General features: G+C 53.7%; 1 long non-coding RNA gene across 1 annotated transcript; it reads right to left on the minus strand.

Annotated features, from left to right (window-relative positions):
- Positions 1 to 6,909: 6,909 nt before the first annotated feature.
- LOC130681097 (uncharacterized) lies at positions 6,910 to 11,200 on the minus strand. Its single transcript, XR_008994157.1, has 3 exons — positions 11,076 to 11,200; positions 8,115 to 8,273; positions 6,910 to 8,014 (listed from the first exon to the last, which is right to left on the minus strand). It is a non-coding gene; the product is annotated as an uncharacterized LOC130681097 (long non-coding RNA).
- Positions 11,201 to 11,269: the final 69 nt, after the last annotated feature.

Below are 11,269 nucleotides of genomic sequence, written 5' to 3' on the forward strand. Positions count from 1 at the left end.
GTGAGTGGTCACTACTTGGCTCCCATCCCCTGTGGACAGTGAGAATCCGCATCTCCCAGCTTGTTAAGAGAAGCTAGCAATGTGGTAGATTGATTGCAAAAATATCCCCATCTCTGCTCTAACCACGCCCTTTACAATGTGACTTTGTAGGTCCTCCCAGCATGCTTTGGAGTCTGTCTCCCCACCCACAGGGTCTTCTTTGACTCACTGAATGTAACAGAAGTGAACGTGCCCCTGTTCTGGGCCTGGACTTCAAGTGGCCTCACATACTTCCACTGACTCCCTCAGAAGCCTGTTTCCACCACGGAGAAAAGCCTGGGCCAACCTGCTGGAAGATCAGACCCACGTGGGGCAGAGCCACATCACCCCTGCCTGGCCCACCCAGACCAGCCCGCCCAGCGTACCCACCGGCTTTGCAGAACAAAGAAAGAGCCCAGTTCGGAGCAGCAGACCCACCCAGCCAGCCTGTAGACCAGTGAAAAATAATAAATGTTTCTTTAAAGCTACAAAGTCTTGGAGTCATTTATCAAGCAGTAATGGCTAACGGATATGGTAACTAATTCATGTTTTTAAAAACAATTCTATGCTGATATCCTCCTCCCCCACCCACCCAAAAACTTAGAGGCAGGGAGGTCTAAGAACATTGCATACTGCGCCCTGCTCCGTCCTTCATGGGGGGTGTGAGGACTGTGGAGGACTCTTCCTGGGAGCTGCCCCTGTCAGCTTCTACTTCGCCCTGGAGGTCCCTGGGCAGTTCTCAGTGCCCCCCAGCCAGCTGCGGTCCCCTCTGTGGCCAGCGGGTGCTCATCTGTGACCCACGTGGGTGCTCATGGGCTGTGCAGCAGGATCTAAGGGGGAGAAGTGGCTACACCCCTCCTGTTCCCCATCACAGTGATCAGCCCCCCACTTTCTGGGGTAAGGTCCTCAGGGAATCTGAACCAAGGGGAACCTAGATGCTGAAAAAGGAGGCCAGCCTCCCTCACCCCCACTTTGTACAGCTGGGGTGCTGTGCCTGATGAACATTCCCAAAGGAGGCTGGGGTATTCATCTCAAGGTGCACTTTGAAAACCCCCCATCCCTTTTCCAGGCCTCCCCGAAATCCCTCCTAGCTACCCACCTGCAATTTCACGTTAAGCTCTCTTGGATTCTGCAACAGAGGCATTCATTCCAGTGAGCCTCCTCTGGATAAAGAGGGGGCAGTGGCCTACTGGTCAACCCCTGAGTGCTGCACTTGGGGGCCAAAACATGGGCCCGTTGAGTTTGAGGGAAGTGGGAACAGGGCATGGAGAAAGTTCCAGATTTGGAGACTGACGTGGGGCCCCAGGAGACTCAGCCTGTGGTAGAAGTGGGTGGGTCTCCGGGCTAGGGCCGAGTGGGCAGTGGACTGAAGTCAAGCTCACGGGGAGAAGGAAGCTGAGCCCTGGAGGGCAACATCGACGAGGCAAGTGCGCCAGGCACCCAAGCTGGGGGAGGGAGGAGCAGTGTTTCCCGGAAAGGGGATTGACAGGATTCTAAGATGAACAACAGCCAGAGCTTATTGCAGAAGGATTGGGGTCACCAGCTGGCTGTTGGATGCTGTGATTGGTTCCTGATGCTTTGGAATTCAAGGGCAGGAGGCGCTTTGGGCACTGGCTCAGCCCTAAGCTCCCGAGCCCCTCTGGGTCCCACAATATGCAGGATGTTCTGATTGCCCATTTCTCCTTCCTCCTCGCTCTGCCTTTCTTTCACTGGAGTGTGTGGTGGGGGTAAAGTCTTAGAGGCATTTGTCTGAGCCATGAAGAGATTTACTGCAGAGGAGGGTGCATAGCAAACAGACAACTCATCTCAAGCCCAGAGCTATTGGCCTCTTGGTTTTTGTCTGGGCTCCTGCTGAGAGCAGTCACTTCCAGTTGTAGAGAAGAGTAGGGGCCTGGTCTTAGGTGGGGAAGGAAGACATTCTAGATGGGGGCTGGTGGAATAAGTTGATCCCTACAGGGATGACCCAGCCACCAGCCACCTGCACAACGACGATACATCTCAGAGGGGCGGTGCCAGAAGAATCCACAGGGCGCCCTTGTCCTTTGAACACAGTCCAGTTCCTTAGCCCAGCAGCACAGCATGAGCTGGCCCCGTGGATCCCCCCAATCTCATCTCCCTTTATCCCTACACTGCATCATTAGAGTTATTTGGCTGCAAGCAACAGAAATTACTTCTGACTAACTTAAAGCCATGGGAATGTATTGGATCCTAGAGGGGGAGGCAAATGCTGGACAGCAGGGTAGCCCCACCTTACAAGGTCGTGGGCCCCACAGTGGGTATGTGTGGGCTTCCAGGGTTCTGTTTAAGTTTATGTCATGCAAGACTGTGAGCATCCTATTGGCTGAGCCTGGATCACAAACCCAGCCCTGCAGGGTAATTCGAGGAGGGCCTGGACCCAGAGAAGGCCCAGGGAGGAGGGCTCCTAGGACCCACTTGGCTTCTGAAGGGGGAAGGCAGGTACCCTGGTCTGCCTTCCCAAAAACACTGTCCTCAGTGGGAAGGAGGGAACTTCCCCAAAAGAGGGGGTGCAGAGGCTTGGGGTCCAAACCCACAAACTGTGCCCTCTGCTCGCTCTGCCCAGCCACAGTGGCCTTTTGTTCCTCAAACACAAGAAGCTTGCTCCCCCGACAAGGTTTTGCACTTGCCATTCCCTCTACCTGGAACACTCTTCCCCTGGGTCTGCACATATCTGGTCACTTCCTCCTTCAGGACTTGGCTCCAACTCCAGCTCCTCTCAAAGGCCCACCCTGATCACCCATTCTCAAGTTTCTCCCACCCGGTCACCTGGGTCCAATCCTTCACAGGCCTTCCAACCGTCTGAAACTACCTTGTGCATGAACTCGCCCGCTTTGCATCTCCTGTCTCCTCCCTCCGGAATGCAAGCTCCGTGACAGCACTGGCAGTAATCGCTGCTGTATTTCCAGTCCCCAGAGACCCCGACGGCAGGGTGGCTTGGCCAAGGCTGCCCAGAGAGGCTACCACGATGTCACCGAGGGTGCAGAAGCCACACCTTGCCTGCTCTGGGCCTCTGGGTGGCATATGGGTAAGAACGTGCGCTCAGCAGCAGAATGCCTGGGTCAAATGCCTCAGTTTCCTTCCCTTGCAAATGAGAATCCCATACATAAAGTGGGTGGAGATTTATTACTGAACAGGTGTGGAGCAGGTAAAACTACACTGCAGAAGTCTCATTAAAGTTATGCCCCTCCAACTTCCAATTCTGGGGACGTTAACCAGATTTAGAATAATCTGGGAATTTCGTCTAAAATGTAGGTTCTAGGAATGCACCCCCCGCAAAATTCTGAGTCAGTAGCTCCAAAGTGGAGTCCTGGCATGATTAAAGAACCTCTTCAGGTCGTTTTGTGGCTGACGCTAATAGACTGTGATTGCGTGTTACTGACACTAGATGGAGCCACGAGCCCAGAGAATGGTCGGACCCGGCAGGCTCCGGGTCCTGGGGCTGCTTCTCCAAAAGCGGCCACCAGATGGCAGAACCCGTCTAAAGAAGGGGCGTCTCCATAGACGTCTGGTGGGGGTGAGGATAGCCCCGCCTTACAGAATCTCTTGTGTGAGGGGTACACACATCCTTCCCTGATGGGTCGGTTTTGACCCCAAGAAGGAACCCTAAGGCCACGGGAGGCCCAGTTCTATTTCAGGGTGATGGAAATCACCCCCCTCCCCATAGGAGCCCCAACTGCCAATGTAAAAAGCCTTGCCCTCAGGCAGCAAAGACTTGACCACGTGAACAGATACACACATAGCCTGATGGTGAGCCCTCTAAGCAACCCAGTTATGATCAACCCTGTGATCTTTTAATGATTAAGTGCCCACTACATGCGTGCCAGCCATTGTGTTGTTAATAAACACAGTCTCACCCCAGCCCTGAGAGATGGTTATTTTGAGTAGTGGGCAAATAAGGGGTATGAGACTCTACGAGGTTAAGTTGTGTGGGGTCAGGGGTCACTCAGTCAGTAAGTCATGGTCAGTACTTGAGCATGCGTGCAGGACAAGGGCTTTGAATCAAGGAGGGCTCCCTGGCGTGAGTTTTCAGCTGGCTTCAAAAGTAGGAGAGAGTCATGGATCAGCAGAGGGATGGCATTTGGAGAACACCCCTGAGCGAAGGAAAAACCAGAGGGCCGAGGGCAGCGACCGGGCAGGGATGTTTGGCTGCAGGGGTGCTGGGAAGGGGTGGAAGACAGTGGGGTCAGCAAGTTTGCTGACAAAGGACCCAGCAGCTGGGGAGGGAGCCTCTGCCTCGGGGGAAAGAATTAACAGTAGGCTCAGGTTCCAGCGCTGCACTTGCATGCTGTGTGTCCTTGGTCAAATTCTTAACTCCCCCAGGCTCACTTTCCCTCATATTCTTGGCCTAGTCACAGGTTCACTGGGAGGACTTGGTACAGTGGGCTGTGTGAAGACCCTGACGTAGTTCCTGGTTCAAAGTGACCCCTGGGGGTTGCCGGTTTCTTTCACTTGTTGGGTGGCCAGAGCAAATTCTTCTCTGTGCCTCTGTTTCCCCATCTCTCCAGGGAAGCCCTATAGTGTGTGGGTGCTAAGGGCTCTGGTGTCAGAGAGCCCTGAGGGTTATCCAGGTGCTCGTGTGGGTGCTGGGTGTGTGACCTTGAGCAAGCCCGCCTCTCTGTGCCTCAGTTTCCTCAGGGACACTAACAGTACTTCTAAGGAACACTGCAGGAACTCAAGGCTGAAAGGACCCAGCACGGCGCCTGACATGCAGTCAGGTTCTTTCAGTGGTGACCTTCAATCAACAGAGCGGTATAATCGGACCTAATCCGACCATCTCTGGGATCCATCTAGATCTGACCTGCTGATTAGTCTTTAGTTAGCAGCCTCTTGCCTCCTTCCCAACTACACCTGCCTCTCATGTGATCCACCATTAGTGCCCCAAGTGCATGGGCAAGCCCCGTAAATTTTGGCTATACCTCTGATCTGGGCCTCCCCTGCCCCAGACCACATGTGGCCCCGCCATCCTCCAGGAAGGCCAGCCTGCAAAACAACATATAAAATACAATAAATGTCTGGGTTGCCCAAAGATTCCCCCTTCTCCCAGAAAGCACATCCCCAACTCCACCCCACCCAGGACGGATTGCTTGGGAAGCCCGGAGACTAAGGTGAGACTAGAAAGTGGAAGGGTCACGAGGGGATGCTCCTGGGGCAGGACGAGGCAGGGGAAGAAAGTGAGCTGCCGTGTAGCCTCAACAAAGGCCTCGTCCAGCCTCCAGGGAAAATCAAACAGGGATGCCCTTCAGAGGCGCCCAGCCGGAGCAAGGGCAGAGGCTTCATGCTCCAGCACCAACAGCCATGGGTGCAGGCTTGCTCCAGGAAGGGGGCGTGCCTTGGGGGCGGCAGTTCCAAGGGCTGGCAGCCCCCAGCAGCTGGGGCGACAGGTCCTCCAGTCCGACGGAGACCCGGGGGCACATCAGTGTGCCCTTCAGGGGCCGTTTCATAGGATCACTCTCTGCAGCCCCCCTGACCCAGGGAGCCCAGCCCGACTGAACATGACCAAGTACGGGGAGCTCGCTGGCCCCTGGCAGCCCGTGCTTCCTGGGGTCCTGCTCCAGCAGCCCTGGAGATGGGGTCTCTTCCTCGCTGATGCCCTGGAGCCCACAGGGGCAGATCTCTCCTCTGGCATTTCTTCCACCTCAGGGTCCCGACCCCCAGGAGCAGGGAAGGGTGGTTCCCTGGCCGACTTAGTGCTGTGTGGACAGACCAACCCCACCCGGGAGGGCAGCTGGCACTGAGGACTCCGACCCCTGCGACTGCACCCTGCCTGCTGGAGCAGCTCAGGGGTGGGCCTTTCCCAGACATCACCTCCATTACCCAGGTCGCTTTTGGGTGTAATTAACGGGAATGGCACCCACACTGGATTGGACTCATCAAGCTGAGAAATCCAAGGTGATATTGGGATCAGGTAAAGCTTGATCTGGGGTCTCAAAAGGTGTCCCAAGTTTGCCTTCTGCCTCCACCCCCCCCTCCCCCCGACGCGGAGGCTGGCATTACTCCCCTCAGACAGCAGCTGTGAAGTGGCTCCCGTGCCCCGCGGGCTGCACACTCCCACCAGCCAGGCCTGGGCCATGGAGTTCCCAAGCAGACCTGCCGGTGCAGTGAACCACAGGACGGAGAATGGGGGCTGAGTGGGCGCAAACAACACAGACGCTCTGTCCTGACCATCCCAGCCAGAGGCTACACATCTGGACAAAAACAAAGGCAGAGGCTGCGGCTAAGCGCAGAGCAGGGAAGGGATGGAGCTGGGCAGGGGCAGAGCCCCTGGGAGGCAGTAACCCAGGGACTCAGAGACCTCACCCTGGCATGGTGGGGAGAAAATGGAGCCAAGGGGCAAAGAGGAAAGCCAACAGACCACTTGTCCTTCTCAGCCCAGCTGGGATCTTCAAGCTGTCTGCAGTTCCCTGGGTCTACCTAACTCATCCAGGCTAAGTCTAACACGGTTTTGCCTGTCCTCTGTCTCCTAAGATTCACTTAGGGAGGTGGTGTCTCAGCCTACCATATGGATCCATTCCTTTTCCTCACTCCTGGGAAGTCCCACCTGAGGTCTATCCTCAGTTTCTCCTGCTGCTGCCTACAAATTAACAACTCAGCCCTCAGAATCTCCAAAGTCTACAGTGGTATGTCCTCCCCTGACCTCCACATAGCAGAAAGGGAATACGTAGGATGGAGTCTGTGCCTTTATAAGACAAAAGAAGCCCCAGAGTTTTGATTCATCCAAGGAACTCCTAGATAACTCAGGTCAGCACCCCTTGGCCCCTGGGTACTCATTCTGTATGGGGGCCACCACACCATGCCCACCTCTGGTACTGAGCCTGTCCTTCCATCTTCCCACATCTAGGAGAGAATCATTAACTCATTCAACCACTTCTTTGACAAATATTTATTGAGTACCTGCTATGTACAAGACCCTGTTCTAGGTACTGGGGACGCAGCTGACATTCTAGTGCAAGAGTCAATAAACAGACAAAAAATTAAAGCAACAAGATTGTTTCAAGACTGTTGTAGCTGCTGGGAAGGAAATAACAAGGGTGGAGGGCAGGGGTGCATCCTTTTTTGAGGATGGTCAGTCAGGACAATTTCACTGAGGAGCTGGCATTTGAGATGAGACCTAGCAGATGCAAAGCTTCGCAGGCCAAGGGAACAGGTGAGTCAGCTGAGCCCTCCAGAACATTCTGAGATGGAGTTTGGAGTTCTGTTTGCTCCTGCAGATGGCGCTCCACCTCCCACCTTCCCTCCTCTGTCTGGCATTTTCCAGCTCCTGGGCCCTGGCTTTGGGCTGGGGAAGCCCAGCAAAGGATCACAGGGAGAGTGGAGACGAAGACCAGGGCGTTTATTCCTGGATCCCCCTCCAGGAGGTCTCTTGGGCTGACTGCTACTTTTCAGGCACCAGCTCTGTGCAATTCTCTCTCCTTTGGGTTCCCATAACTGCCCTCACCGGCTGACCCTTTGGGCCTGGTGACGGTCAGTCTTGAGCTTCTGGCCCAGGTTCCTGCACTACAGGTTGGCTCCCCTACGGTCCACTGATGCACTTGGGATTTACTCTCTTTGTCAGTCAGCTCTCCTCCAATGACCCGCATCCAGAAGTGCCATCTGCTCCCTCCTGGGCTCCTGGCTGCTGTGGAGAGCCCATGGCAGGTCGTGTAGGGTTCTGCAAGCATGGCAAGGAACTGCTGTTGATTCTAAGAGGGGACTGAAGTTGGTGAACGGTTTTCAGCAGATGGTAGCCAGGTGTTCGGAGCCTCTGAGCCTAGACTCACGGGCTGGGTCTGGAGGTGGGGTCCCGGCAGGAAACCTGAATGTACCTGTCCCCAGAGAAGTTCCTGCCTGTGCTCCTCTAGGACTCCATGTGCTGGCATGCTTGTGTGCTCTGGGAGCACTTCTCAGATGTCCCTGGGACCAAGAGACATACAAATCGAGGGCAGGCCGTGACTTCAGGCAAATGGTCTCCCAGCTGTCTTTCACCCAATCAGTCAGGACCCTTGAATTTCAAGTGACAGAAACTCAACCCAAACAGGTGTAAGCAAAACAAAACAAAACACAAAGTTGGGAGGGGAGATATTGGCCCACAAACTACAAACCTCAAGAAGCTGTCTGCAGGCGGGGCTGGATCCAGGAGTTCAACATCTGGCACCAGGAGCTCCACATGGCTGTTTCTGCTCTCTGGTATCGCTTCATCCTAGGAAGCCTCTGTCCTTAAGGGTGCCTCCACCCTTGTGTCACATCAATTTCATTTGTAGCTAAAAGCGTAGGACACGTCCCAGATATCCCCAGCAAAAGTCCCAGAATTAATTTTCATCAGCTCTGATGGTCTCACAAGCCCATCTCTAAACCATTACCTAGCCAGTAGAATTGGATCTGCTTTTTAGCTAGGCCTGCATTACATGGACCCAGGAGCAAGGAGGTAGGTCACATCCACTGAACCTCACAGACTAAGAGTTGCGGAGACAGGCTTTCCCCAAAGGAAAAGTAAGGGACAGCTACCAAAAACAGGAAGACAAGGTAGTGGGGAGGCCTTGACAACAGGGGGCCACTGCCTTCCCACTGTTCATATGCCTGGCATCTCACATTGTTGTTTTCCTTCTTCATCAGTGCAAACTTTATCTTGAAGCCATTGTACCCAAGTACCTGGAACAGTCAGTGTTCATTAATGTTTTCCTGGATGAATGAATGAGTGAAATTCATGTCATAGTTTGGTGTCTCCTAATTGTAGTCTATGTTAATGTACTAGGAATACAGTAACAAGGTAGCACAAACTGGGAAGCCTAAAACATCTGAAATTTATTCCTTTACAGTTCTGGAAGCTCAAAGTCAAAATCAAGGTGTTGGCAGGGCTGTCTGTCTCTGGAGGCTCTAGGGAAGACTCCTTCCTTGCCTTTTCCAGCTTCCGCGGGCTCCCAGCCATCCCTGGCATGCCTCCTCCTGCAGCTACAGTGTGCTCATCTCTGCCTCCATGGTCACCAGGAATTCTCACTCTGTCTGTGTGTGCAAATTTCCACTGGAATGCAGTATGACCTTAACTTGGTCACTTCTGCAGACTCTCTTTCCAAATGAGGTCACATTTACAGGTCCTGGAGGTTAGGACTTGAACACATCTTTTTGGGAGACACAATTCTCCCCCACCATACAGTCCTTCACTCCTGCATTAGGATAAGTAACAGACATATCCCCAAATCTCAGGGGTTTATTATGTAAAAGTTGGTTTTTCATTTACAAAGTCGGCAGTGGGTCTGGATGCTTCCATGTTATGGTTCTGCCACATCCACATGGGGTTCCCAGTGTTACCATGGCAGGTGACCATGGCAGAGAGAGCTACAGAGATACACAGGGACCCTGGAGTGTCGTATGTGCTCACCAACAAGTCCATTATCACTCGATACTGCTGTGCTCTCCCGGTCCCTCAGACCTTTGCCACTGCAGGACACTGTCACTCTCTGCTGGGTACTGACACCTCTCTCACAGATGCGTCTGTAGCTGCGGCCATTCTAAGTGGGCACTGAGCACCTACACTGAACACCAGTGCCCCTGGGACGCCAAAGTTTCCCAGGTAATGAAGAGGTGCCGTCAAAGCTGCCCTCTGCTAGAGGAGCACCAAAGCTATGCCATTTGGGCCCCCATGTCTTACAAAGACTTTTGGGAAAAGGTTCAGCCTCAAATGGGGCAAGTGGCATAAATGAGCAAAACTGAGCTGAGTACCATGCAAGGCAATAGAGAATGATGGGGAACTGTGGCAAACCAAAGCACACGCCGCATCTAAAGGGGGCAGCCATGATTTAGCTTCAGCTAATTGTTGCCATGTGGAAATTGGCACCCTATTTTGCCAGATCTTGGGGGAGTTTTAAAAGAAAACCAGAAAGTCAGATTTTTACATGAAGTTTCCCAAGTTTCAAAATGCTGTTCAGGCTGGATTCAGCCCACAGGCCACGAGTCTGCAAGCCCTGCTTCAGTGAGACAAGTTTTTCCATTTTTCAGTCCCAGCTCTCAGCTCTCCAACTTGGCTCTGACTATCCACAGGACATGGACAGGAGCCAAATGAGGCCAAGCCAGGAGGCGAACCCCCTCCCCCACTGACCTCAGACTCACCCTCCCCCAACAGCCAAGGCTTCTCCCAGGGTCAGGCCCGTGGGCCCAGCTCCCTCCTGCAGGGCAAAGTCCCTTCCAAATGTCTCCTTTCAGACTGATTTCTGGCAGGCCTGCCAGGCAAGCCTGTACTTGTCTGAAGCCCACTAAGACCCAAGCTACAGCAGCTTTTCCGGTTCTTAAGATAAAGACCAGCGCTCATCAGCGTGACCTCCAAGGCCCTCACAGGCAGATTGTTGCTGACCCTTTCAGTCCATGATTCTGCTCCTCAAATTGGTCCCTGCTGACCCTCAGTTCCATCTCCTCACCCTGATGCCCACCCTTTTCAGATAGAGGTAACTCCCTTCCTTAAGCTCTGGACCTTTATATATGTTTTTCCCTAGACTGCCTGAAAGATCTCTCCCACCTCCACCTCCCACCTAGTGCTCCTATATCCTATACCCTTCAGGTCTCAGCTCAGATGTCACTTCTTCCAGGAAGCTTTCCCTGACCATCTCTACTAGTTTAGGGTCAGGTATTGCCATAGCCTGCAGGGTTTCCCCTATCACAGCTTAGCACTTAATTAATTCTTTCCTGAGGGAGGAAGGGGATATTCGTCAGGGACAGGGACCATGACTGCTGTGTTTCCAAGTGCATATCTAGCACGTAGCATTATGCCTGAGGCCAGTAAATGTTTAAATATTTGCAGGAGAAAGCAGGGGAAGGAGGAAGGAAGGAAAGAGAAAGGGCCCTTCACTTTATCCGTTTCCATCTCTCTGTTTCTCTCCATTTCTGTCCATCTCTCTCATCTCTCTGTCTTTATCTCAAAATGTCTTAACATCTTTTTCTCTGACAACTACCTATCAGCGAAGCCTTTCAGAGCCTTCCTCCCCGTCTCTCACCCTTGCCCCTGGGAGTGCAGGCAGTCCTGTCCCCCCACCCTACCCCGACCCGGCTGTCGCGGAGAACAGCTGCTCTCCAACCTCAGGATGTCAGCAGTCCAGAGTGGTCACGCCAGATGTTTCCCCGCAGGGAGTCCTTTGGCTTTCAGCCCCGGGGTAGAAAGGTCGCGCCCTGATGGTGCATGCAGAGGACAGGAGCAGCTGGCGGCGGGTAAAAGAGGAGGAGAAAAGAGGAGGGAGAGCGGGGAGTGAGGCGGAGAGGGGCGGGCTTGCGT

This window comes from Manis pentadactyla, chromosome 15, assembly GCF_030020395.1.
Source record: "Manis pentadactyla isolate mManPen7 chromosome 15, mManPen7.hap1, whole genome shotgun sequence".
NCBI classification, from domain to species: domain Eukaryota; kingdom Metazoa; phylum Chordata; class Mammalia; order Pholidota; family Manidae; genus Manis; species Manis pentadactyla.